Consider the following 24,861-nt stretch of genomic DNA (forward strand, 5'->3'; position numbering starts at 1 on the left):
GCTGGAGGAGGGAGCAGCTGGCTGAATGGCAGACACTGAGAGGGAGGGTTGTAAAAATATATAGCCGCCATAGGTAATGAGGTGAAAAAGACACAATTGAAAGGCCAGAGGACTCCGGGCCATGTAATCTCTCCATCTCCTTCTCTAGGGGCAGAGATGTGCATGTTAAAATACTCAGATTAAGGGGGACAGCTGTGATCTAGCGGACTGAGCACAGAGACACAGGAGATCTGGGCTCTGTTTACAGCTCTGCTATATCAGTGCTGTCACAGTTTATGTATCTGTGGGATGGTGATGAGGTGCCTTTACTTCACATGAGTAAAGCACTTTGCAAGCAATGGCTGAAATCTGATTATGTCAGGAGCGCAGCTATTTAAAAAGAAGGCAGTTTCTAACATTCATGGTTGCAGAGAAAAGCTTGAAAAATGTGACCCCTTTAAAGGCTTCAGCAGCAGAAGACAGAAGAAAAAGACCCAAAGTGTATTACTTTAAAGAAAAAACCTCATGATTTTTAAGCCAGTCTCATGATTTTACCGGGCCCTGACTCCTGATTGTGGAACAACTTGCAGTTGGCAATACTGTAATAATTCAGGACAGTCCTGCTTACTCTGTGATGTGATCCTTCCATTGAATCTGCACTTGAACTGGGGGCTAGTGGGCAGATTTGAACCTCTTGCTGATCTTCCCCTTCCCCATTCCCCTTTTTTCCAAGCCCACAAATGGACATGTTCCAGGCCCTTCTTAGAGAGGGACAAGGAGCCACTTTGCTGGTTTCCTTGTGACTAACTCAGATGAAGTGTTTGCACATCATCTGAATCACACCCCGAAGCAGCAGCCAGAGAGCCAGAACTGGACTCGACCCCACCTGGAAAGGACAGTGGGTTTATTTCCTGGTAGGAGAATCTGAGCTGGAATTCTGTCCCCACCTGAATGAACTCTGATTAATCCTTGATCCTGCCCCCTTTAATCTACTGTACATAGCTGCAGGAGGGGGAGGAAGAGAGTGGGTGACAGTTTCAGCTGGCAACATCAGAGTGTGTGTGGGAAGGGGGAGAGGGCACACAAGACAAGAATCCAGATGGTGCAGACAAATCCCCCTGAGGCCTCAGGGTAAAATGCAAGCTCCTAGGTACTTTGGTTAGGAATTGGCAAATTGGCCTGTCTGTGCACCTGATGCATAGCTGCTGAGCCAAAGATTGTTGGCCTGACAATGGGAGCTGAATTCTCGGGAGCCCTTATATAGTAGTTGACATCTGAACACAGATCCACTAGGTCATGTGCATCTTGCACATGTCTCATGAATTTATAACCAGCCGTGTGCTCATATGTATACAATAACCCCTTTGTGCGGCTGTCCTGTGCTGCAAGTTTTTTGGTGCCTATGCTGGATGTAGAGTGGGGGGAGTGAAGCACAGAAGATCCAAGTTTCATCATCCCAGTTGTTCTCTTTTACATTAGGGGATGCCAGAAATTAGTAATACCTGCAGGTGGGTTGATGACTCCAGAGATTGGCAATGGGCTATGGACAATTCAGCAGCAGTCCAGGTCAGTAGTGGACAAAAGTCATTAACATCTATGGGTTGTTTTATAGCCTCTATGGGAATGAGTTGAGGGTCTCAGTCCAGTCCAGTTCAGTAGCCAGGTGGCTCCATCACTGAACAGCTACCAACAACACCAGCTAGAGCCTTGGCTTCTCAGAAGGGAGATCAATTCCACATGGTCCTGAGGCGTGAAATATTTTCTCAGCCTCAAAGATGGTTCCTGTAGGTCAGAGCTGAGTGATGGTGAAGCTGGCAGGGCTGCTGCCCATGTTTTCTATGTCCTGTAGCTAAAGAGAGGACTGAGATCTGCAGGGCTGTCAAGCCAGCACTAATAAAATGCCCCATGCCTTCAGGGGTGACCAGCACTACCTGAATGGTATGTATGATTCTTCATGACCCTGCCTCTTGTCAAGCTTCACTGACCACTCTCTCATCCCAACTGCTCATGTGGATGACTTCTTAAATTCTTGGGCATTTCCCCAAGAAGGGTTAGGGGATGTGAGATTTAGAGGGCATGAACTTAGGTGATAGATCTAGGTGTGTTAGTGAATGATGCTGCTGTTTGGTTTGGTCCTCTTGCCATCTAGCATGTTCCCTTTCTGGGATTGCAGAGCACGTATTCCTCCACAGCTCCCTGCTGTCACTGATATTCCTGGTCTGAGATTGCATCTTTTTTCATCATGAAAACCTAGTGCTTTTTAAGTCACACGCTGCTGCCCCCTGCAGGCTCTCTCCTGAAACAGACACTACATCTCATCTAGCTAAGCAGAGGAGAAAGCCACACAGCAATCTTGGAAAGGAGCTGATAATTAAAGGGGTAACATGGTGTCTGTTAAGGGGACTGGAAGGGGGAAACATATCAGGCAGATGTGAACATCACTGAATAAAACCTGCAACAAGCTATAAAGCTGTAAAAGCTATACCAAAATGCATAAAAGCTGTACCAAGTTCAAATGCTCCCCTTCCTGGGGCCGGTTTGATTGGTGAGTCAGATAACAACAGACTATTAACCTCAGCCTGAGCTTTACCAACCCTACACAGGGTATCCTAAAGGACCTCCTTGTCTCTGCCCCTAGTTCCCTGGTGTAGTGAATCATATCCTGGTGCAATTAACAAGCTGGATCTGCCAATATGTGTTGGCAGAACTTAGTAGTTTTTTTGCAGGCTTCTTATCTTTGCTAGCAGGTTGGGTCACCACAAGAGTCTTGCTGGATTGTAAATCCTGCTGCAGTCATGACCTTGGGTTTAAGTCCCAACTGAAAGGTGGTAATGAAAGGCGCTAAGTGCAGGAGGGTGAGAGACAAATGGGGAGGATGGGAGGTGCAGGCATCAGCCATACAAATGGCTGGCATATTTTTGTTAAAGGCCTATGAGGCATTAGCAGCAATTCCCTGACAGAACAGGTTATTATGGTCACATGTTTCTTTGTTGCCTGTTTTTCGTTTGCCTACATTTGTGGTCAGATCCTCATGTCATGGTTCCCAAGGCTACTTATAAGGCAGGGGGGACTCAAGGAAGTGGCAGGACTGACAGCAGCAGCACTTGGGCTTTTCAGTTGCTGAGGACATGACTTGGGAACTGCCTGCAGCTCCTCCGAATCTGGATAGTCAGTGCGGAAGCATACAGGACCAGGATGTGGGTACTGAGCTAAGCTGGTGCTTTCCCACCAACACTAACCTCAAAGTTGGTCACCAGGGCTGCCAGCTGAGAAATCCCCCGATGCTTGGCCTGATCAGGAAGATTGCTTTCATTTCCCCCAGACTTTCTTCCTGGGAGGTTAGAAAGCCGGGGAATTTTGGTGGCCCTGAATTCGTGCTCAAATATTCCCAAGAACATTTAAATGTCTGCACGATGGGCCTTTAGCGGATGGGGGATGGGGAGGTAGTGGAAGCTGCATTTCTTGGTCGAAGGGTGAAGTATCCTCAATAAAGGTCTGAAGGAGAATCCCCTTCAGCTACAAGGAATTCCATGTGGGGTCCCTGCCAGAGGACACTTGTCTGCACATTGCAGTTCATTCAGATCTTATTTGCTAAGTGTAGGAGGCCAAGCAAATATCCTGCCCTTGTTGCCTCAGTGGGCACCTGCAAAGAATTCAGGAAAGGAAGAGCAGAACTGCCAGTGAACGGGCCATTAGCTGCCCTCCTTGGCCCTCTTCTCTCCTCCCTCAGTCTTAAGGAATTGAATTGGGATCCTTACACCAGCTCCTACGTCAGCTCCCTAGCCTATCTTCAGCTTCCTCCCGTAGCTCACTGGTTGTACAGCCTGTGATCACTTTTTGCTATATCATAATCTGACTCCCTCTCCACCCATGCCTGGGAGCTGGTACCATGCTGATACTTGTCTGTAAAGGGTTGATGTCCTAAGATATCAGTCTGGATGGACCAACTAGAGAGTGGCTGTGCTTACAAAACCCAAATCAGGAGCGGTTAAAGATCCATCATAGTGAGAACATTGCAGTTTGGGGGGACTGGGTGGATTAAAGGTTCTGCTTCCAGCAGTCACTCATTACACCCAGGAGTCAATAGATACCCAAACAGATGCACTTAAATTGTCCTAGGTGCTGCTTTAATATGAGTAATAGCAGAACTGGCTAGCACAAGCAGGTGAAACCCAATGTAACCCCAAACTTGCAGTGATTATCCTGACCCTGAGGACTTTAATACCAAAGCTCCTCTCAGAATGATTTGGATTTCTTTTTAAATGCTGAAGGGAGTGTAAATGAAAAGCAACATAAAGGGGTCAGTCAGTTAGTCCCCCCTAGAAAATCAGTAAATGGCAGAATCAAAACTCTTCCAGCTCACTTGGTAGCAGGTGTAGCTCAAGAAAACGCTGCAGTGCCTGGGGATACACAGGTGACTTATCTTAACAGGAGAACATGATCCTGTGTTGGTTTATAAAGCAGGAAGGAGATCTAGTGGTTAGGGCACCCCACTGGGACTCAGAAGACCTAGATGCAATTTCTGGCTCCATCACAGCCTCCCTGTGTGACCTTGGGCAAGTCAGTTAGTTGTCTGTGCCTCAATCCTCAGCCATAAAATGGGGCTAATAGCTCCTCCCTACCTCCCAAAGATGTTGTGAGACTAAATACATGCTGCTCAAATACTACCATGTTGGGGGCCAGGTAAAATTGTAGGAGGAAAGCTTGTACACTTCTCTTTGAGATTTGGAGGGTGTTGTGTGAGAGCTCCTTAGCCATGATGCATTTGCATTTTTCCCTGGGCCAGCTCCATGCTTGATAGCCAGGTTTTACGCAAGATTCCTTTTGGAAAGTTCAGGACATTGACACGGAGTGTGTATGCCAGAGAAATCCAGCATATAGGAAAGTTTTCTCTCTGTGCGTGATTTGGTAACCAACAACACAGCTTCTTTTAATTTCCAGGCCTTGCGTATTAAGGAAAAGAATCCCATCCATGAATGTGTAGCAGCACCAGAACAGCGTGACCTTTACAGAAGCAGCAGCAACCTGTTTTGTTTGGGCTGTGAAGATGCATCTTGGTGACATCTATTCAGCTATAGAAGGAGCAATACCAGCCCCTGGGAGTGAAGCAAGCTAACGGTGCAATTAAATTGCTCTTGACAGTAGCTTCTGCTTGTGATTTACTGTTTGAAGTGAAATCTGCTGCAGAAAGGCATGGTTTTCCTTTGCTAATTCATTACCATGCTGACCCCTTCTGGGGAGAACAGGGAAGGCCTCTTGCAGCTGCAGGCTCTTCACATGCCTGAGAATGTCCTCTGAGCACCACACCAGACTCCAGCTGGTGTGTCAGTTGCACACAGAGGGGCTGGAAGGCAGGCCAGTTTCTTGTGGCCATTGGAGCGTATGTCATCCTGCAATCACCCAACAGATGCTTCAAAAACAAACCATTTTTGATAATGCCACTGAAACAGCAGGAAATCCTTAGCTTAAATGCTGCAGACAGGCAATAGTATACTGTTATTTATCCTTTCCCAAAGCCTAAGCACTGGACTGGCCAGTGGGAAGGGATGCTCCAGTGCCCCAAATCAATAACAGATTTTACAGTATGTAGTTAACGTGGGACTTGCTACTATTGGCAGTTGTTGAGGTGAATAGCATTGTTTTCAAGAAAATTCGGTATTATATGAAGAATAGCACTTGTTCCCAGTGAAGACAAAAATCCACATGCTTCAGGGCATAAAATAATCTCAGCAGCTGGGGTCAAGAGGAAATTTTCCCTCTTTTGGCATAGTACAGCACAAGTAGCCAGGTATGTTGTGGGCATCCTGTCCTCAGGCACAAGGTGTTGGTCATTAGCTGAGTCAGGATGCTAGATTAGGTGGATATTGGTCTATTTCATTGTTTGCTGGGAATAGCCCATTGTTTGGGTTTTTTTCTGAGCTCCTCAGTCTTTTCCTTTGAGATCTTCTATAATATATCCTTGGTGAATTAGTTGCTTTTTAGTTTTTCTAACCACTCTGAAGCCCCCATCCTGTGTTCTTACTTGGGGAGCCCCTTCTGCCACTTTGGTGGTGTAGCCAAAAGCACATTGAAATTTTAACTCCAGTAATAGACTTGTCTTTTCTTATACAATGAAGACCTCTAGTGGACATCTGAGGCAGTGCACCCACTAAAAAGCCATCTGTTATAATTTAATACCCAAGGACCGCTTTCTTAGAAGAGATGGGAGGCAGGAGTCCCACAACAGAACATTCCCTGTTGGCTCACACAAGGTTATTTACAGAGCTTTCCACACCCCGGCTGCCAAAAGTGGCAAGAACATGCACAGACAATGCAAGGCAGGAGCAGATCACTTGGGCAAGAATCAGGCCTTGTTCAAGAGTTCCAGACGGGTAGCCGTGTTAGTCTATACAGCAAAAACAACGAGAGTTCTGTGGCACTTTAAAGACTAACAAATTTAATTTCAGCAGGCATAAGCTTTCGTGAGCCTCAGCTCACTTCCTCAGATGCAGTAAGTAGAAATGATACAGCAAATGTAACATATAGGAGGCATCATATACATATACAAACGCATAGAGAACAATGGGGTAGGTGGGTAAAAGCTGGGTACTTGAGGTCTAATGACAACCATTGAGTAGGAGGTGAGAATGGGTGATCAAAGCAATTTGCCTCTTGTAATGAGAGAGCCATTCCAAATCTCTGTTTAAACCCAGTTTAATGTGTCAAGTTTGCAAATAATTTCTAACTCAGCAGTTTCTCTTTGAAGTCTGTTTTTGGGGTTTTTTTGGAGACGTACAGCAACCTTCAGGTCAGCGACAGAATGCCTTGGGAGATTGAAGTGCTCTCCGACTGGTTTATGGATGTTGTTGTTTTTTATGTCTGATTTGTATCCATTTATCCTTTTGCGTAGTGATAGTCTAGTTTGGCCAATGTACATGGCAGAGGGGCATTGCTGGCACATGATGGCATATATAACATTAGTGGATGTGCAGGTGAATGAGTGTGGTTAGGACCACTGATGCTGTCACTAGAGTCGATGTGTGGGCAGAGCTGGCAACGGGGTTTGTTGCAGGGATAGGTTCCTGGGTTGGACATTTTGTAGGGTGTATGGTTGCTGGTGAGTATTTGCTTAAGGTTGGGGGGCTGTCTGTAAGCCAGGATGGGTCTGCCGCCCACTGCCTAAGCGAGAAACGGATCATCTGCTAAGATAGGTTGTAGATCTTTAATGATGTGTTGGAGTGAGTTTAGCTGGGGACTGTAAGTGATGACCAGTGGTGTTCTGTTGTTTTCTTTGTTGGGTCTGTCCTGTAGTAGGTGACTTCTGGGTACCCGTCTGGCTCCGTCAATTTGTTTCTTCACTTCTCCAGGCAGGTATTGTAGTTTTAGGAATGTTTCATGGAGATCCTGTAGGTGTTTGTCTCTGTCTGAGGGATCGGAGCAAATCTGGTTGTATCTTAAGGCTTGGCTGTAGACAATGGATCGTGTAATGTGTCCAGGGTGAAAGCTGGAGGCATGAAGATACGTATTGCAGTCAGTAGGTTTTCGGTATAGGGTGGTATTAATGTGACCATCCTTTATTTTTATTGTAGTGTCCAGGAAATGGATTTCTTGTGTGGACTGGTCCAGGCTGAGGTTGATAGTGGGATGTAAATTATTAAAATCCCAGTGAAAATCTTCGATGTTGGCATACTGTGGGGCCATGCGGGTGCCCATAGCTGTGCTACTGACTTGGAGGTATAGATTGGCTCCAAATCTGAAGTAGTTGTGGGTCAGGACAAAGTCACAAAGTTCAGCTGTCAGGTGTGACATATGATCATCGGGGAAAATGTTCTTGATGGCTTGAAGTCCATCTTTGTGTGGAATGTTGGTGTGGAGAGTTTCTACATCCATAGTGGCTAGGATGGTATTTTCTGGGAGATCACAGTTGGCCCCACAGTATGCCAATATTTTTTATGGCTGACCTAGAACAACACTTCCTCAAAACTCGTCCCCTAACACCTCTTCTTTACCTACGCTACATTGATGACATTTTCATCATCTGGACCCACGGGAAAGAGTCCCTCGAAGATTTTCACCGGGATTTAACCTTAAGCAAATACTCACCAGCAACCATACACCCTACAAAATGTCCAACCCAGGAACCTATCCCTGCAACAAACCCCGTTGCCAGCTCTGCCCACACATCGACTCTAGTGACAGCATCAGTGGTCCTAACCACACTCATTCACCTGCACATCCACTAATGTTATATATGCCATCATGTGCCACAGAACTCTCATTGTTTAGGCCTTGTTCAGGTCACTCTTGTATATTTGTTGCATCCTGCGCATGCAATGTTTGTGTCTTCTGCCAATGTGGGCAGATGAGGTAATATCTTGTCACTTAGTGCTTAGGCTACATAGGATATTCTCATTTTCTAAATGAGCCAATGGGGCTGGTTCTCCCTTTAACCCCTTTCAGTGGCTGTGTACACTGGGTCCCTAGAAATGTGCAGAATCTGGAACTTGGAGACTTTTGTGTATTACCAAAAAGTAACAGTTGTGTGGAAATTGAGGGCACTCAACACTTTCAGGTGGCTGAACCCTCACTGCATGTATTAGAAAACCCTGCTGATTGAGACAGAGCCTTCAGGATCCCAGCCTCAGTCAGTGTGCCTCTCTGGAGACAGGCCCAGCCTACTGTCCTTCCCAACACTGTTTATGTCGAAATGACCCTGCTTCTCTGGTGTCCACATCAGTCCAAATCTGTGCACAGGCCACTGCTTGTAACAATGGGCTTGGCTGAGTCATCTGTGGGGACTAAAGCTGGCAGCTGTGAGTCTAAAAGCATTAGTCTCTACTACTTAATCTAGAGGAGCATGTCTGCTAGCACAGAGACAGTAGCAGACACACAAAGTTTCTTACATAGTCTAGCCACTGGAGAGGGACAAAGAGCCTGCAGCCTTAATATTGGTTACATTTAAAAATCCTGCTATTGTTAAAAACCTATTGAACTGTGCAATATGGGATTCCCTTCTCCTCCCGCCCCTTGCAAAGTTTTATAATTCAGATAAATATCAACCAGTTTCCACTGTGATATTCATTGGCACTTATCCTTAATAAGGGCCCCTCCCTGTCAAACTTTCACCCCAGCCACTTTGGATGCCAGGGTATTAATATTATCTGTTAATGATATTGATTCCCCCTCTGTCCCCCAGCTTCCTGAGTTCAAACACAACTGGCCTGTTTGCACTCCAAAAAAAGCCCCAAAATCACTTTCAGGGAGAGGTCAGGCCTAGCTAATTTCACCCTGATCTGTGAAACATTGAGCTATTTATGAACACCGGAAAGCAAGGCTATATCAGAATTGCTTCAGTCACCTTAACTGCAGTTGGAGTACTAGTGAATGCTACAAGATACATCTAATGGAATTATACCCGGGGGGGGGGCCTCATGAGTTGAACTAATAGACCTTTTTAGCTTATTGGGTAGAAGCCTGAGTGTATGGAATAATGGCTGGTGCATAGAAGGCTAGCGAGGTTTACCTTCTTTTCTAGAAGTAAGTTCTGCCCTGGTTGGGGAGGATCATCCCCACCAGTGCTCTGTACTGGTAACATAGTAAAGCACATTCAGGGCAATGAACAGTAAACAGCATAGCTGTGAAGGAGACAAGGAGGTGCTGCAAGACATTTGGTAGCAAGGTCGCTTAATGTTAGTAGCAAGGTAGTTAATGATCCCTGAGCCAGAGAAACTCTCAGGACAGGCATGAGTCTTCTGTTAATGAAGCTCATGCTACACCTAAGTATCACTGATAGAAACACTGGGGTTTGTGTCCCACCTATGTTGTGTCAGTGTCACAGGTATTTGCCCAAGAAGGTGTGTTGTGGTAGCTTTTGCCCAGGAGTCCTGTTTCCCAGCAGCTCATGTTTACCCAGCTAGGCAGGGGACCAGGCAGTAGCAAAGAGCCCTTGTGGGTATCACCTGGTTTCACCAGGTCTGTTTTCTCTTTTTGGGGTGCAGGTGAAGCTTTTGCTGAATCTGGTGCTGGGCTAGAGCAATGTTTCTCACCTAGAAACCACAGTCTAGACTTGGCTGTGCGCCTCATGCCATTGAGGGAATGTCTATGCTGCAATCAGGATGTATGATTGCAGCTCTTGTAGGGATATCCAAATAAGCTTTGATGGAGCTAGATCAAAGCTAGCTGAAGTAACAATAGCATGGGTTAGCTACTCAGGTATGTACTCATGATCCAGAGGGAGGCAGTGCAGTCTGATCTCCTGTTTGCAGTATAGACGTACTCTTAGAGAGAGGGCTCCAGGAGACAAGCCCCTTTACACCCCCAGGGGGAAGGAAAAGGGGAGAGAGGGCCCTTCTATCCCTTACATTCATGCATGATACAAGGCAAAACTGAGACACACTGAAATTGAAAAGCAGCAAGTATAAAATAGATTCCAGGACAAATGTCATAAAGATATAGTTGAGGGTGGCACCTAAATATCAGTTAAATGGCAATATTATCAGAATGTTTTAGTTCTAAAAAATGGTGAAAGTCAGGAGGATATTAATTAATTCACAAAAAACCTTAACTTTGACCCCATCTGTTAGCCCTGCATCAACTGGTGTTAGAGTAATACCTATTAACAGTGCTTTTCAAATCACCTTAGAGGGGATGTAAGAAAGACAGCAAGGCGCAGAGCCGTGCAATGATCTACTCACAGTTACTAGGCAGAACTGGGACTAGAACCAAGGACACATGGCTCTCAAACTGCCCTGTGAACCACACGGTTACAGGCAGAAACATCTGATTGAGGGCAGGTGCTTAGAACTGTCATGGTCTGTTCTACTCTTTATATAGCAGAACAAACCTGGGGCCACCAAGGAACATCACACTTGTCATGACAGTGCATATGTTTGTGAAATAGTGACAGCCAACCCCCAAACAGAAGCAGTCACATCTTCTTTTGTGACTGCCTGGATTTCCCTAACTCTCCTCAGTCCAGATCTCCTTCTTACAGGAACTTCCCCCCAGCATGCCTTTCTGCACCTGGCCCTTTAAATATGGCTGAGACAAGCAGCTGCAGTCCAAACCCCACCATTTTGCAACAAGCTGCTGCCTCTCCTTCTCTTCCCACTAGGGCATGTTCATGCCTGTTAAGTTTCCCCTTTCTTGTTCTGAGTGAAATGGCCCATTCTTACACTTGTGGGCACTCTGAGTTCACAAAAGGGTGTAGGGTTAGAGCTCAGATCCTCCTGCTAAAACAGAAGCTCTGGCTGCTTGGAGCCAAAAGAAAAGCTCCATTAGAATTCAGTCCTGCCAAGTGCTGAGCCCTGGGACCCTAATCCAGCAGGGTATGCACTTGCATTCTCCCAGCTTGGCTGGCTGTAGAAGGGATGTGGGCTCAGCCTTGTCTGCGACCTAACAGGCAATCCCCAGCTGATCCTGAGCTGGTGGTGTGATTGCCACTAGTGACCCCAGCTGGAGGGGCCAGCTCAGTCAGATAGAGCCTCAGCCCCAAGGCCTGATGAGCCTGGGGTGGGGTGGAGCCTAGGGGAAGGACTGACAAGTAGTCAGAGAGAGAGAGAGAGGAAAGGATCTCTAGTGGGGATGTCTGGACTTCTAGCTGCACTTCTGTTGCCATGGAAGGAGCCTGGACTAGGTGTGGCTTAGTTGGAGGGCTATATCCTGGACAGAAACAGGCCAAGGAGGTGATCCACGGGGGTCTGTAGAACTGAAGACCCATGCAGTGCTGCACCATGGTGCCAGGCAGCGCAGTGGCTGGAGTCACTGACACACATACATGGGGAATGTCATTTAGCCTTTAAAGCTAAGCATATGCTTGAGTGCACTGCGCAGGATGAATGCCTTAGCCTGTAACAGCACCAGGCTTGTAGTGTGCAGCTGAGCAGCGTGGATTCTATCTATACCAGCCAGCTCACTGGACTCTTCTGGAGGTGGGTGGTGATGTTGGGGTGCTTTGACTCAGTGGAATGGTTGTTACTAGGTGCCTTTCTGGGCTGTATGTGGAAACTAAGAACTTACTGTCCATGATCAGCCAAAGTTGAGGGGAGTTTGTGTTCAGGTCAGCTGGTCTTTACGTGGCTGAGGGTGGAAGGAAATTTGTGAAAACAATATGGTAACTGATAGTATTTTTAGTATAGACTGGAGCTAGGAACAAGGACTCTGCTTTGTGATAAGTGATCAGGGTAGCCTGGCCTCTTTACTGTGTTCCTTGTGCAATAGCTGGTGATTGGGAATCATTTTGGGAACATGGAGGTGGTTTATATGGAATTCACAGGCACAGGAAGGGTGCTGATATGATGGTTGCTGCACTGCCCCCCCAGAGCTGGCTCTGTTTCGCTGGTAGGTGACTGAGCCTTGTCAAGGTGGTTTGTGATCCATGGAACATGAAAGTACAGCTCTGCTCTGAAGAGTCACTAAGGAAAAAAAAAAACACCCCTCTCTTACTCTGTACACCTGCTCCCTGCAGGTATTCATCAGGTCTCTCTGCTTGACTGACTGAAATAAGCTTTTATTGGTTTTTATCACTGCAGAGTTACTGAGACCATGGACTGGGCACCATTCTTGTGCTGACTCAATTAACACTTCTGCTGATGAAGCTGTGACTGCAGATTTTTTTTCTTTTTAGTCACTTATATGGTATCTTCAACTCCTCATGGACCATGGGAGTGGAGTAACCTGGTTACAGGGTATCGCTCTGTAAATGGAAAGTAGCACCTGAAGAATAGCTGCTGCAGTTACACTAACTGGAGTACATGTTACAAACCCATATGCTCAGGCAAACCTGGGTGAAGAGATGTTTCAGACCTTGACGGTGGGAAGTACTGCATGCTCATCCAGGTGTACGATAGGCCAGTCTTTCAAAAGACATTGGTTTCCATGTAGGTCTCAAAGTAAGAGGCTGGATCTTCAGAAGTGCTCAGCACATCAGTTGCATGTTGTGCTCTCTGGACCAGTGGACCCAATCATGGGTGCTGAGCACTTGAAAATGTAGCCTTGAGCTCTTTGGAAATTCTGCCCATTGGTGTATCTTGTTTCTTTTGTGCCTGATTCCTCTGATGCATCTAGCAGAGGCAGCTAACTAAGGCTGGAGACTGGCTGGGCTATTGTAGTATGTCTGGTCTGTTCTGGTTTGTGTTGTACGTGTTTATGCAGTGAGCTGATATCTGTGCTGTCTGCAGCCTTGGATGCTTACTGTAAATCTTGAGCTAATTTCAGTTACGTTGGTGGAAGGTCCATGGAAGTTAATAGGTGCAGCACCTAGGTAAGGGAAGGCAGGGTTTGGTCCCAGGTGTTGAGAACTAAACTTTGTACAAAACATCTTGGACATTCCTAGTTGCCTGCATGGTAGCTGTCTGCATGCATTACGCCCCTCTTGTGCCTCTGGATTGTACAGTGTGTTCTGAGCAGGGGTTCTATTATTTGTTGGGTACATTCCATCAATTGTAAACCACTGTGTCCCCTGCAGTGCTATATAAATAACAAACCGTATTCAAGCTCCCTGAACAATGAATGAACAGCTCTAAGGGATTATTTGCATTTTATTTTCAGGCACTGTTTAATGGTAATTTTACAAATATCATTGCATTACAAGCCCTGAAGTCCTGGATTAATTCCAGTCTGGGTAATTACATCCTGCCTAACTAAAATACATTCCCTGCTCCTCCCCTCCCCCCACTATACACCCCTGTAGTTTCCTTGGCAAAGAGGTTCCTTTACTTTTACTGTTGTGTTGCTGACACCAGCTGGCTGCTGTGTTCCACCCCAGAGCTGGCTCCATTTCAGCAGTGGGCGACTGAGCATTTTACATAGCTCTATAAACACTTTGGGATCCTTCGGAATGAAAGGCGCCATAGTGTAAATGCAGCCTTTATTCATAATAAACCCAGCACAGCCTTTCCAAGCTACAGGAGCTGTGCTTTTACGCTGCAACCCTCTAACATCTGAATTTACCCAAGTACTTGATTTTTCTGGTCCCCCATCATTTTAATTGATTGCATATGGTATGTAGAAAATAATATTTTATTTCTAGTAGGGCTGTCAACAGTTAACTCAACTCAAAACAAATTAATCTCTTAACTTGATTTAAAAAATTAATCATGATTAATTGCGATTTTATTTGCATTGTTCAATAATAGAATACCTATTTTAATTTATTATAAATATTTTGGATGTTTTTCTACATTTTCAAATATATTGATTTCAATTACAACTTGGAATACAAAGTGTATAGTGTTCACTTTATATTTTTATTACAAATATTTGCACTGTAAAAAAGATATAAATAGGCTGGGTGGGATTTAATTTATATTATTAACTGTAATTGTCAGCTTAACCTGACACATAGAATCTGACAAGAAAGCGATCTATAGTAGTTGAACGGGGTTTTCTACTTTGCCCAATGAGTGCAACTTCCTCTGCACCTAGTATCTGTAAAGATCAGCTATCCTGGTATCCACCTGCTGTGAAACTGTGGAAAAATTAAATCAATAAAAATTGGAATGGGAGGGAGAATCTTAAAAATATCAATTTATGCATGAAAATTACACAAAATTGAAGTCTGTGAAACCTATGTATAAATATTAGGCATGTCTGCTCAATCCACTTTGGCTTCTTAGATTATCTACCCTGCCCCAACCTCTAATATTTTAAATGAAATCACTCTGGTCAGAGCATAAACCCTTCTCAATTTGTCACTATCCTATCTCCAATAGTCTGAATATGGCTCAGATTGACTTATACCTGGGAAGCTGTTAATGAGGCCCTTGAGTGGCAAGGATTGGGTGCCCCAATATAGGGCAAAAGTCAGGATAATGAAAGTGAGTGTCTGTGCGTTCTGCTACTATATTCTAGTAAGAGTAATGGAAGGAGGCACTATGATGTAGTGACTAGGTCACTAGACAGGGGGTCGGTAGGCCTGGAAACCAGGCTCTGTCACTGAACTGTTTGGGCAAGTGTCTTCACCTCTCTATGTGTCTGTTTCCCTTTCTTCTCTTCTTCGTTAGACTATAAACTCTTCAGGTCGGGGATAGCATCATTCATGTCTGTACAGCATCTTGTGTAATGGAACACTTCCCTCATGGGAGGCTTATAGGCACTGCTGTGTAACAACCTGTTCCACGACAACCTACAAAGTGATGTCTGAGGATGAGGAGGCAGCAGGAACACATGAGCTCTTGCTACAAAAGCTCTGTCTCCAATCAAGTGTCCAGTTAAAGAGGCGGGGGGTTTGAAAACCAAAGATGGAATTGTCCCCTCTGGTGGAATATCTCCTGGAGGTAGGAAGTGACATCGTGAGGCTCTCATGGAAGCTGGGCTTGGATGCTGAGGTGATGGAGACCGTAGACAGGCTGCTTGCAGCCCCTGGTGGTCCCTGTGGCTACCCCTCCTGGATGAGGCACATGCAGCCTTGCAGTTAGGATGGGGCACAAACCTACAGAGCCCAGCATTCAGTTTCACAGCAAACACGCAGTGGAGTCTGGATGCCCCCAGGTGCTCTGTCTGGAAGGCTGCACCATAATGCTGCTTAGAGTCCCGAACCAAAAGCAGTGACAAGGCAGGCGGTTCCCTAAGGTACCGCTCACCTTGCTTTACTTGAGGCTGGCTCTCTGCAGCCTGACTGCACAGGACCCAGATCGCAGGCTGCCCTGCAGAGCTTCCAAGGCTGCAGGCAGGACCAGCAAACCCCTCACTCAAGTTAAAGTGATGGCTTGTAATTTTAACACAGTTTTCAATACACCACACCCAGTACAAGGATGTGGATCCAGCCCCTCTGCCCCCTCCCCAACCCACTGATGGCCTAGCACTGTCCAGTGATTGCAGCGTCTCTTGGCCATGAGACACCTGCCCATCCAGCTCTGCACCAGCTGCATCCTGACTGGGCTTGGAGTGTGGAAGTGAGTGAATGCTGTCACAGCTACATGAGAGCTAACACAGATATACCCCAGAAGTAATGGGCAGCTCCAAGGGGGAGTGAGCTGAGGAGGGTGGCTGTTCCCCTGACACCTCCCCTCACCCTTGGCTGAGCCCTGGCTGCAAAGATTTGCTACAGAGGGGCCCAGGTTATGGGGGAAAGGGGCACATACTGTGGAGCTGATACTCCTCCCTGTATATACACAAACCATATCCACCTTAGTCTGCTCCCTGCTGCCATGTAAGGAAATTGGAGAAGTGGGCCCATGGGATATATGGGGCTGAGTCTCCTTGCTTACAGCAGTGCGTATCAGAAGTAACTCCCAGGCCCACTATGTGTGAGCAAAATAATATCTGGCTGGGAATTGCCCACAGTGCAACAGGAGGTCTTTGCAGGTCTGTTCGGATGGTGCAATCTTCCTGGGGGCTAATCCACTGTGCACATTGCCTCTTAAAAACTGTCCATCTTCACAGGTGCAGAAGAATATGCAGGGGAACGTTCTGAATGCTGCATGGAGTTGGATTGCGCCCCCATCTCCAGATAGCCTCCTCTGACCCGGAGCATGGTCCAGGAGCCAGGTGAGAGCCTTCCATCCCAGGTAACAGCAGTGAGGCTAGTGCAGTGGCCTTAGCTGCCCCAGAGTACAGCGATTTTGGCCCAGTGTTGTGTTTTGGAGGAATTGCCTTGAATGGAAACAGATGGATGTTGGCAACCCCTGGCTGGAGCTGGGCTTGATGCTCTGGGATGTGTATTTCACAGATCTGCCACCAGGTGGGGCTGCAGCCTATAGTCTGAACCTGGCCTGAGTCTTGCTGGCCCAGCACAGGCTGAGCCCAGTGCCCGCAGCGGGGGGGGGCTTTGCTTGGCTAAATGCCATCGAGTTGATCAAGGAGCCGCAATGATAGGCTCTACAGGGAGGCAGGCGGGGTCCTGAGTGGGGCGTGCCAAGAAGTTGGGGAGATGTGAGAGGATGGGGACGGCTGCACCAAGGGCACAAAGGAATTTCCCACAAGGCCCTTTGCTCAGTGGCCATAGGCAGGACGACACTGGTGGCAGAGCTGTCGGTGCGTGAGATGGTGGCAGGTCCCGCTCCAGAGCTGGAAGGGGATCTGCCAAAGAGCAGCTGTGCAATAGGGGCCTGACTCACTGATGTGGCTCTCGGGGATTAGGTGATGCCCCCTCCCATAAGCTCTGGGGGACCATCCAGAGCTAACCTTGCCTGAGGCAATGCCACGGCTCGTCTCTCCTTGATGGCGATGCTGCGCAGCCTGACACCAGTCCTGAACTGCGCTTTGGAGATGGTTCCCCAGGGGCAGCCAGCTCCCTCCCAGCATGTCTGGCTCACTCGCCAGCTCTGGTTAGAAGCTCTGCGCTAGAATATTGACACTGCAGGCAACAGCGATGGCCAGGGACCATTCATATGCATGAAAAATAGCCTCCACTCACATCTCGTCATCGACTGAAGTCATTTTAATCCATTCTCTCTCCCTCCCCTCCACAGCTGGCCTGCTGGAAAACCAGCATCTTCACTATGCAGTGAGGCATTACTTCTCCCCGCCCCAGCCCCAGGCGTTTTCTGCTATCAGAGACTTTGGTCGTCCGCAGTGACACTCAGCTGGCAGAGCCATTCCCCCTCACACTCATAGCTACCAATCTGTGAATTGCCTCTGATCTGCTCCTAACTTTCCCAACAACCCAGCTGCTGTGGAAGGTACAGAGGGAGGGATGGGGAGTGCAAGGCTGTCTGCTTTCCAGCTGTTAGCACACTGAGCTTTTCCTTAGAATTTCCTATCTCTCACAGGACACATCTAATAGGAGACCAGAACTAACAGGTGCGTTAACACATCACCCAATATAAATCTGGCTGAGTTCGTCAGGGAGAGGCCAGGATGATCTCGCAATGCTTTCTTTTGCCTTCAGATGTGGCCTTGCTCGCCTTTCCTTTGGGTCTTAAAGGTGAAGTACAAAGACAATCACCATTGTGAAGCTGGCATGGATCTATGTGCTGAATTTCCCCACTAACTGGCCTGGCAGGTAGGCACTCAGGATGCAGGAGACCAAACCCCTAACATACTTACAAAAAATACTTGTACAGTATACTGCTGACTATCTAAATAGCATGGGGGCATGGGTTTTATTTGGTTAACTGGATGGATAGGAGCCCTTCAGCAGCAACTGGGGGGTTGTCGTGCTCCTTGCAGTCCTGGCCGGGGGTCTCTGCTCTGCCCCACTCACTCGCTCCCATGACAAGAGGACTCCTGGCGCTGCTGCACGGCCAGAGACACCCAATCCCTGCAGGAATAAGGTGCAAGGGGAGTTCAAATATTTCTGCTGCAAGCTCTCCCTCAGCACCACTCCCTCGCTAGTAACCTTCATGAGCTCTTTGTGACGGGTCCATTCTGGTCCATGAGTCCTGTTGTTCTTCAGGCTCATTTCTCATTCATTTGTTTTGTGGTCCTTTGGCTTTTCTTCTTCCATCCCTATTTCCTGGCATCTCTCCCACCACCTCTTCATCTCTCCCTTTGTGAGCGCAGAGGCAAAGAATGAACTGTAATTGTTCAGCAACATTTATTCCTTTGATCGATTAAATTATCCTCTGCCATCTCTTAAGTAATAAAACAAACCTGCAGCCCTGGAATGATTTTATTTAAATTAATGATTCTGTCCTCCTCTCCACGCAGTAAAATAGCTCATTCCACCCAACTATCGTTTCAGCTCCTTTCCATTCTCCTGTCACCCTGAAGTCCCCAGGGCAGAACTGTTCTGCACTGAGGTCGGTGACTCTTCAGGGGCTCTGCCTTTCGCTCACTGAATCAAGCCTGGGCCAGGTTGATGGGAGTCCATTGTTAGTTACTGAGCAGCTGTCAGATGCCGACAGTATGGGAAAGGAGCTGCTGACCTCTGCCATTCTTAGTGGACAGGTGTAGTCACAAAACCCGTCACCATAGGTTCTCCTCCTGCCACGCTCCTTTGGCAGTTACAGCAGAGGGGGCACGGAGAGGTGGGATGGTCCAGTGGTTAGGGTACTAGCATGCAGCGGGGTGACCAGGGCTCAATTCCCTGCTCTGCCACAGACTTCCTGAGTGATTTTGAGCATGTCATTTAGTGTCTCTGGGGCTCAGTTCCCCATCTGTACAATGGGGGTCATAGCCCTGCCCAGCCTCCCAGGGGAGTAGGGACGACGAATATAGGTCAGACTGAGAGCAGTCAAGTACTATGGTGATGGAGGCCGTATAAGTCTCATCAACAGAAGTACTGCATGGGTCTGCAGACGAACTTCTCCACCTCAGGGAACAGGACTCGGCTTGTTGACTGTGATTACGGAGGAAGCTTACTCTGCTGCTGCCTGTGCTGTTCTGTGCTGGCCAGATGAATGCTGATGCTGTAAACGTTAGCGGTAGAAGCACCATACTGCTTGCTTGTGTGGTGACACAGCTTGGGCCGGCCTGAGTGCATGGCACGAAACCGTGTTCTCTTCACATGATAGGACTGTGCACTAGTGCAGGTCTTACACCGTTCTGTGCAGGTCTGGAATTGCACAGAGTCAAAGCCAACATGCTGGAGATGATGGCTGATCATCTCTATTCCCATACAGCAATTCCTGAAGCAGAGATTCCTGCCCTAGTGCCTAGATTAGGAGAAGATCCAGGTTCTCTCTGCTTGTTTCAGCCTTGGATCTTTTTCTTCTCCTCAGCAGCAGTTCCATTGGAGCTAGACATATGGCTCTCTGCTCCCCTTTGCTACTGCAATCACCTCTACACATCACCTTGCATAGAAGTGTCAGGGCTTGCTCCTCACCCACACAGTCCCAGTAGACATCACTGCTTTGCCTAGTCCCTCCCAGATCGGGGGAAGTGAAAGTCTGGGTCTAGATTTAAGCTTAACTATTCCTTGTAACTGTCTGCCGTACAGGAGCTGCACAAAGACGCCTGGCTACAGTTGATTTTTTGTTGTTGTTGTTGTTGCTTGTTTGCATTTTAAAACAAACACCTAGATGTGGGGAAAATTTTTCAACTGAATTTTTTCCAATGAAAAATGCAGGTTTTGATGGACTGAAACATTTGAAGAATTTGGTTTTGACTTGCTGAATAGTTGTGGTTTGGAAAAAATTTTTCCCCCAAAATTGAAATGTTTCTTTTCAACATTTTTGAAAAGATTCTTAGTTTAGAAATATCCTTTGGTTTAATTTAAAAAAAAAAAAAAAAATTGGAACGTTAAAAAACCATCATCATCAAAATGAAACATTTTATTTGCCCCAAATAATTTTAAAAAAACAACCAAACTTTTCACTTCGCCAAACAACTTGAAATATTCTGGTTTTTTGGATCTCCCAAAAAAAAAAAAAAAAACCCCAAAAAAACACGTGCTTTGTGTAGATATTCTGGAATTGCTGGCAAACTGAAAAATCCTTTATTCACCCAGTTCTAGCAAACACAACACTGCAGCAATTGGACTTAGAGGACTGAGAAGCGCATAACAATCACAATATGCTGCAAATGTGGTTTCTCTTGGGGGAAGTTCTCTTTTTGTTGCCCCTCCAGAATGCATCAATGTGGTTGTGCAGGGCAAGCAACTTTAGGAGTTGGAGAGTAGCTGAGTCTCTGTTCCCATTCATCTCTCCCCTGACGCTGCCAACTACAGTGGTGATGTGTTTGAAGTGGATTCTTGTACATTGGGACCTGACCTGAGACTCTATTAGCTGTGTGATTTATATGAAATGTAAATAGCTTTTGGCCATCACGATCCTGGACTGGGTTGGATTTGAACTAGAAACCCATAAAATCAATGAGTTATCAGTCCTACTACCCAGCCAGTCCCCATGTCCCAGCTCTGCAAAGAATCAAGCAAATGTATCACAAATTTTTGCAATTTTCCTCCCTATATTTTTCTACTCACTCTGGCAGTAAATGACATGAGCAGTTGACAATTCAATTCAAGTATTCAAGATCAGGCACCTGACAATGGTTTGGGTAGCTTCTCTTATTGTGCCCCTGACTGTGTGTTTGGCAGTGTAGACTTTGAGCCAAGACTGAGAATTCAGTTACTTACTGTGAAGGGTTAAACCTAGTCATCTAAAGGTTAGTAGAGAATCAATGGGATCAGTTGGTGCCATGTTTTTAAAGGTATTGTCTGGGTCTCCAGGGGAGAGTGGAAGTTACAGAGACACAGGTAGCACCTGCGAGTACAAAGGCATTTAGCTAGTGACTAGAGAGGGGGAAATAAGTGGTGTTCCAGATGCTTTTCCAGCCACTCAGACATAATAGGGTCCGAAAGGTGACCTTTAATGTAGGTTTGTGAGTCTGACCTGCTGTGACAGCCCAAATGAATCAGGCCAAGAGATGCCACTCTGAGGCTGACTGCGCCATAGCAAAAGGAAGAGGGGGAACTGTAGGAAGCCCAAATAAGGAAAGGAGAAGACAGAAAATTCAACAGGCGCCTGAATCTGTGAACTGATACAGAAAAACTCCAGGGCTGCTATGGCATGGGAGAGGGAGCAGGAGCCAGAGGCTGTCAGTGAAGCTGAGAGGAGAACGCTGAAGTTGAAGCATGTCCCAAAGCACCGACAGAGTGAGAATTGTTTACATGGGGCAGTAGCCTTCAGGGCTCCAGTCACGCTGTGAGAGCCCCTGCACCCCAGACTGGTACATCCCCCTGGCAGGGTGAATGTCTGTGGGCTGGTGGTCTGTGGGCTGGCAGTGAGGAAGGGAGTTGTTGGATTTGGTTGTTAGTCGCATTGAGGCCCCTTTGCACTTCCCTGGCCTGAAAGTGGGTGTGAATGTGAAGTAAGGTCCTGGTACACTGCCAGGAGGTTCATAGGGGCTATAATGTAAATGAGAATTAGGTTCCATGTCTCTGTTCTACTAAGTGCCATGTGAGGTGCCATTTTCCTGTTCTAATCTGCACAAAATGACAGCAATAGACAGCCTCCGTTAGAGGCAAATTCATCCCAAGACTCCTCTCTTCTGTGGTGTTGCTGTGATGTGCCTCCCTCCAGCTCAGTGTCCAATTCCCCTTCTCCCTTTGTTAATAAATGCAACATAGTTTATTCTTAAAGGTGACCTGTAAGGGGAGAAACGGGTCTGTGCCCTTTTTTCTGCTGCTTCTTGATAGATAAAGAAGGCCTGCAAGGCATGGGGTAGTTTTATCTTAGAAACTCTGCTCGTGTCTGGCCTGTCCCAGCAGAGACTAGAATGATTGGAGAGCTAGCAGGACTGAGAATAGCTAGTGGTTGCTGCCTTAAGGATTACAGCCTACAACTGATACCCGCTAATGACACTGGTGTTCTAACTCAACGTGTATAGCTCTGTGGTGAAGGGTACAATTCAGGCAGCAGCTGTAATGCTGTAAAAGTGTCATTAGAGAGGGGAAAGTATAGATGCTACCTGAATTTTGAACTATGCAAGTCTATTGGTGGTTTGGTGTGTTTTAATAAAAATCTGTAGATATTGGATGGCTTTTCTGCCTAATTTCCCCTCACTGATCTGAAATGGGTCTACACACCACAATTCTCTCTTACAGCTCCCATGTTGTGTGAGCTGGAGACCAAGGAATTGCCATACGGGCTTAGACCAGTGGTCTGTGTAGTGGTTGGATGCTTCACAGGAAGGTACAAGAAACAATTCTAGAATAATCTACCTGTAGAGGAAGCTTTTTCCTCCCCTCTGGTAGCTAGTGACTGGCTTGTGCCTTGAAACATGAGGGTTTATCTCTTTCCTAATTTTTTTTATCCAATCTACCGTCTAGTGTGAATGTTCTCATTATGAATATAAATGTCATTCTTTTTTTTTTTTGAATTCTCTGAAGCTCTTGCCCTCAATTATAGCTTGTGGCAATGAGCTCTACAGGTTAATTATATGTTGGGTTTTGAAAAAAAATCCTTTTATTAGTCTTCAATTTATTGCCTCAGTATTTTGAATGTTTGGTTTTTTTTGGTTCTTTTTTACATTGTGAGAGAGGGTAAATAGGCACACCTGACCTACCTTCTCCATATCATTCATACCTCTCATGCCCCCTCTTCTTTCTCTCCTCTTTGAACCTAAACAGTGCCTCCTCTTCAATCTCTCATCATATAGAAGCTTTTCTATGCTGCTAGTTGATTTGTTGCTTGTCTCAGAACTGCCACTCCCCCTCCCTTTTTTTGCTCTATACTCTTGTGAGATGAGCAGGACTGAACACAAAGGGCCAGGAGAGGGCATTCTGCTCATCAGCAGAATGGCAGCAGAATTTTTTTTTGAAGAGTAGGATTTTCAAAAGTGCTCAGTGTTGGTCTAACCCTGCTCCCATTGGCTTCAGTGAGAGCAGAATTAGGCTGGCCCACTTCTGAGAATCCCACCTGCAGTATGTCTTTTCCCATTCCTGATGGATTCGAAGGCTTGGATTGCTTTTTTGACTGCTGTTGCAATCCGCTCAGGAAGATTTCATTGAGGTGTTGGCAATGGGACTCAGGTCTCTTTCCTAAATGGTTGTGATACAGTGAGAACCCAGCAATGTGTATGAGTTGTTTACATGATTTATTTTGATGTGCATTACCTTGCATTTGTTCAGTGAATTTTGTCTGTCGTCATGCTGCCCATTCACCTATCTTTGACTCTGGAGTTTCTCAGTCTTTTTTGCGATCTTACATTAATGGTCCTCTGCAGATTTTTTTTCACCAGATTTTCCAGATTCTTAATAGATACATAGAACACCAGCTCCAGTACAGCACCTTGGGGGGCCCCTATGTTATACGCTGACCATGTTGAAAACTGACCATTTATTCCTATTCTTTGTTCTCGGTCTCATAGCCAGTTTCTGATCAATATTTGTAATTTACCACTCACAGCATGCCTGCTAGGTTTCCTTAACAGCCTCTCGTGAGGGACTTTATCAACAGCTTTTTCAAAGTCCACATAAATTTTACCAACTAGTTCTTTAGCCACTCTTGCTGACAGGCTGTAAAGTTCCAGGAGATTAGTGGGGCATGAATTTCCTTTACAGAAGTCCTGGGTTTATCATTATCACACATTCTTCTAGGTCTTTTAAAATTCTATTCTTAATTATCATTTCAACCAGTTTCCCCAGCATTGAAAACAGCTCACTGGTCTGTGATCACCAGCATCACCCCACTGCTTTTTTTTAAAGATAGGGTCAACATTTGCTAATGTCTAATCTTCTGGTGGCATAGACTCCTTCACACCCAGTGTGCTAAAGTCAGAGGTGATGAGTGGGGAGGAGGTTGTCAGTTACTGAGACTTGGTGTATGCTGCAGAGTTAGGTTGACATAAGCTGCCTTGCATTGATCTAACTGTGGGAGTGTCTATACTTAAATTTCGCTCCCACCAGCGTAAGTGCCCTGCTATACAGATTTAATAATTCCACCTCCACGAGTGGCATAGAGTCATGGTCGATGTAGTTAGGTTGATGCAGTGTCAGTGTAGACCAGCGGTCGTCAAACCTTTTGCCATCGCACCATCACTTACCTGGTCTGTGCCCCCCAGGGGTGGAGGCTGGGATCTGGGGGCCGAGGCCAGAGCGGACCTGGGGTAGAGCAGAGCTGGATGGTGCTCCCTCCCCGCCCCCTGTGGGGGCTGGCCCAGCCCTGCTGTGCCCCTAAAGTTCCTTCGTGCCCCCCTAGAGGGGTGTGCCTCACAGTTTGGGGACCACGGTTGTAGACCCTGTGTTGCTTATGTTGAATGTTACTGGCTTTCAGGAATGTCCCACAATGCCTATACTGACAGTCCAATTGATACAAGAGCTCCTGGTGAGGATGCATACTGCCAACACAAGAAGCAAAATGTAGACATGCCCAAGTGATGTAATTAATGCAGTGGCTGTGTGCTGACATTAATTAGGTCGACTTAATTTTGTATTGTAGACATGACCTTAGCCTCCTACCCACATAGCGTGTTAAATCTAGGGGGGTAGGCTGATGTAGCAATGAACACTGAGTGTGGGGTGGGAGAAGAAGAATAAATTGGTGCAAGTGGCATCTTCTCGACTCACATAGTCCTGGT

Source organism: Emydura macquarii, unplaced genomic scaffold (genome assembly GCF_026122565.2).
Source record: "Emydura macquarii macquarii isolate MOO-44397 ecotype Brisbane River unplaced genomic scaffold, CSIRO-AGI_Emac_v2 contig_3477, whole genome shotgun sequence".
NCBI lineage: Eukaryota > Metazoa > Chordata > Testudines > Chelidae > Emydura > Emydura macquarii.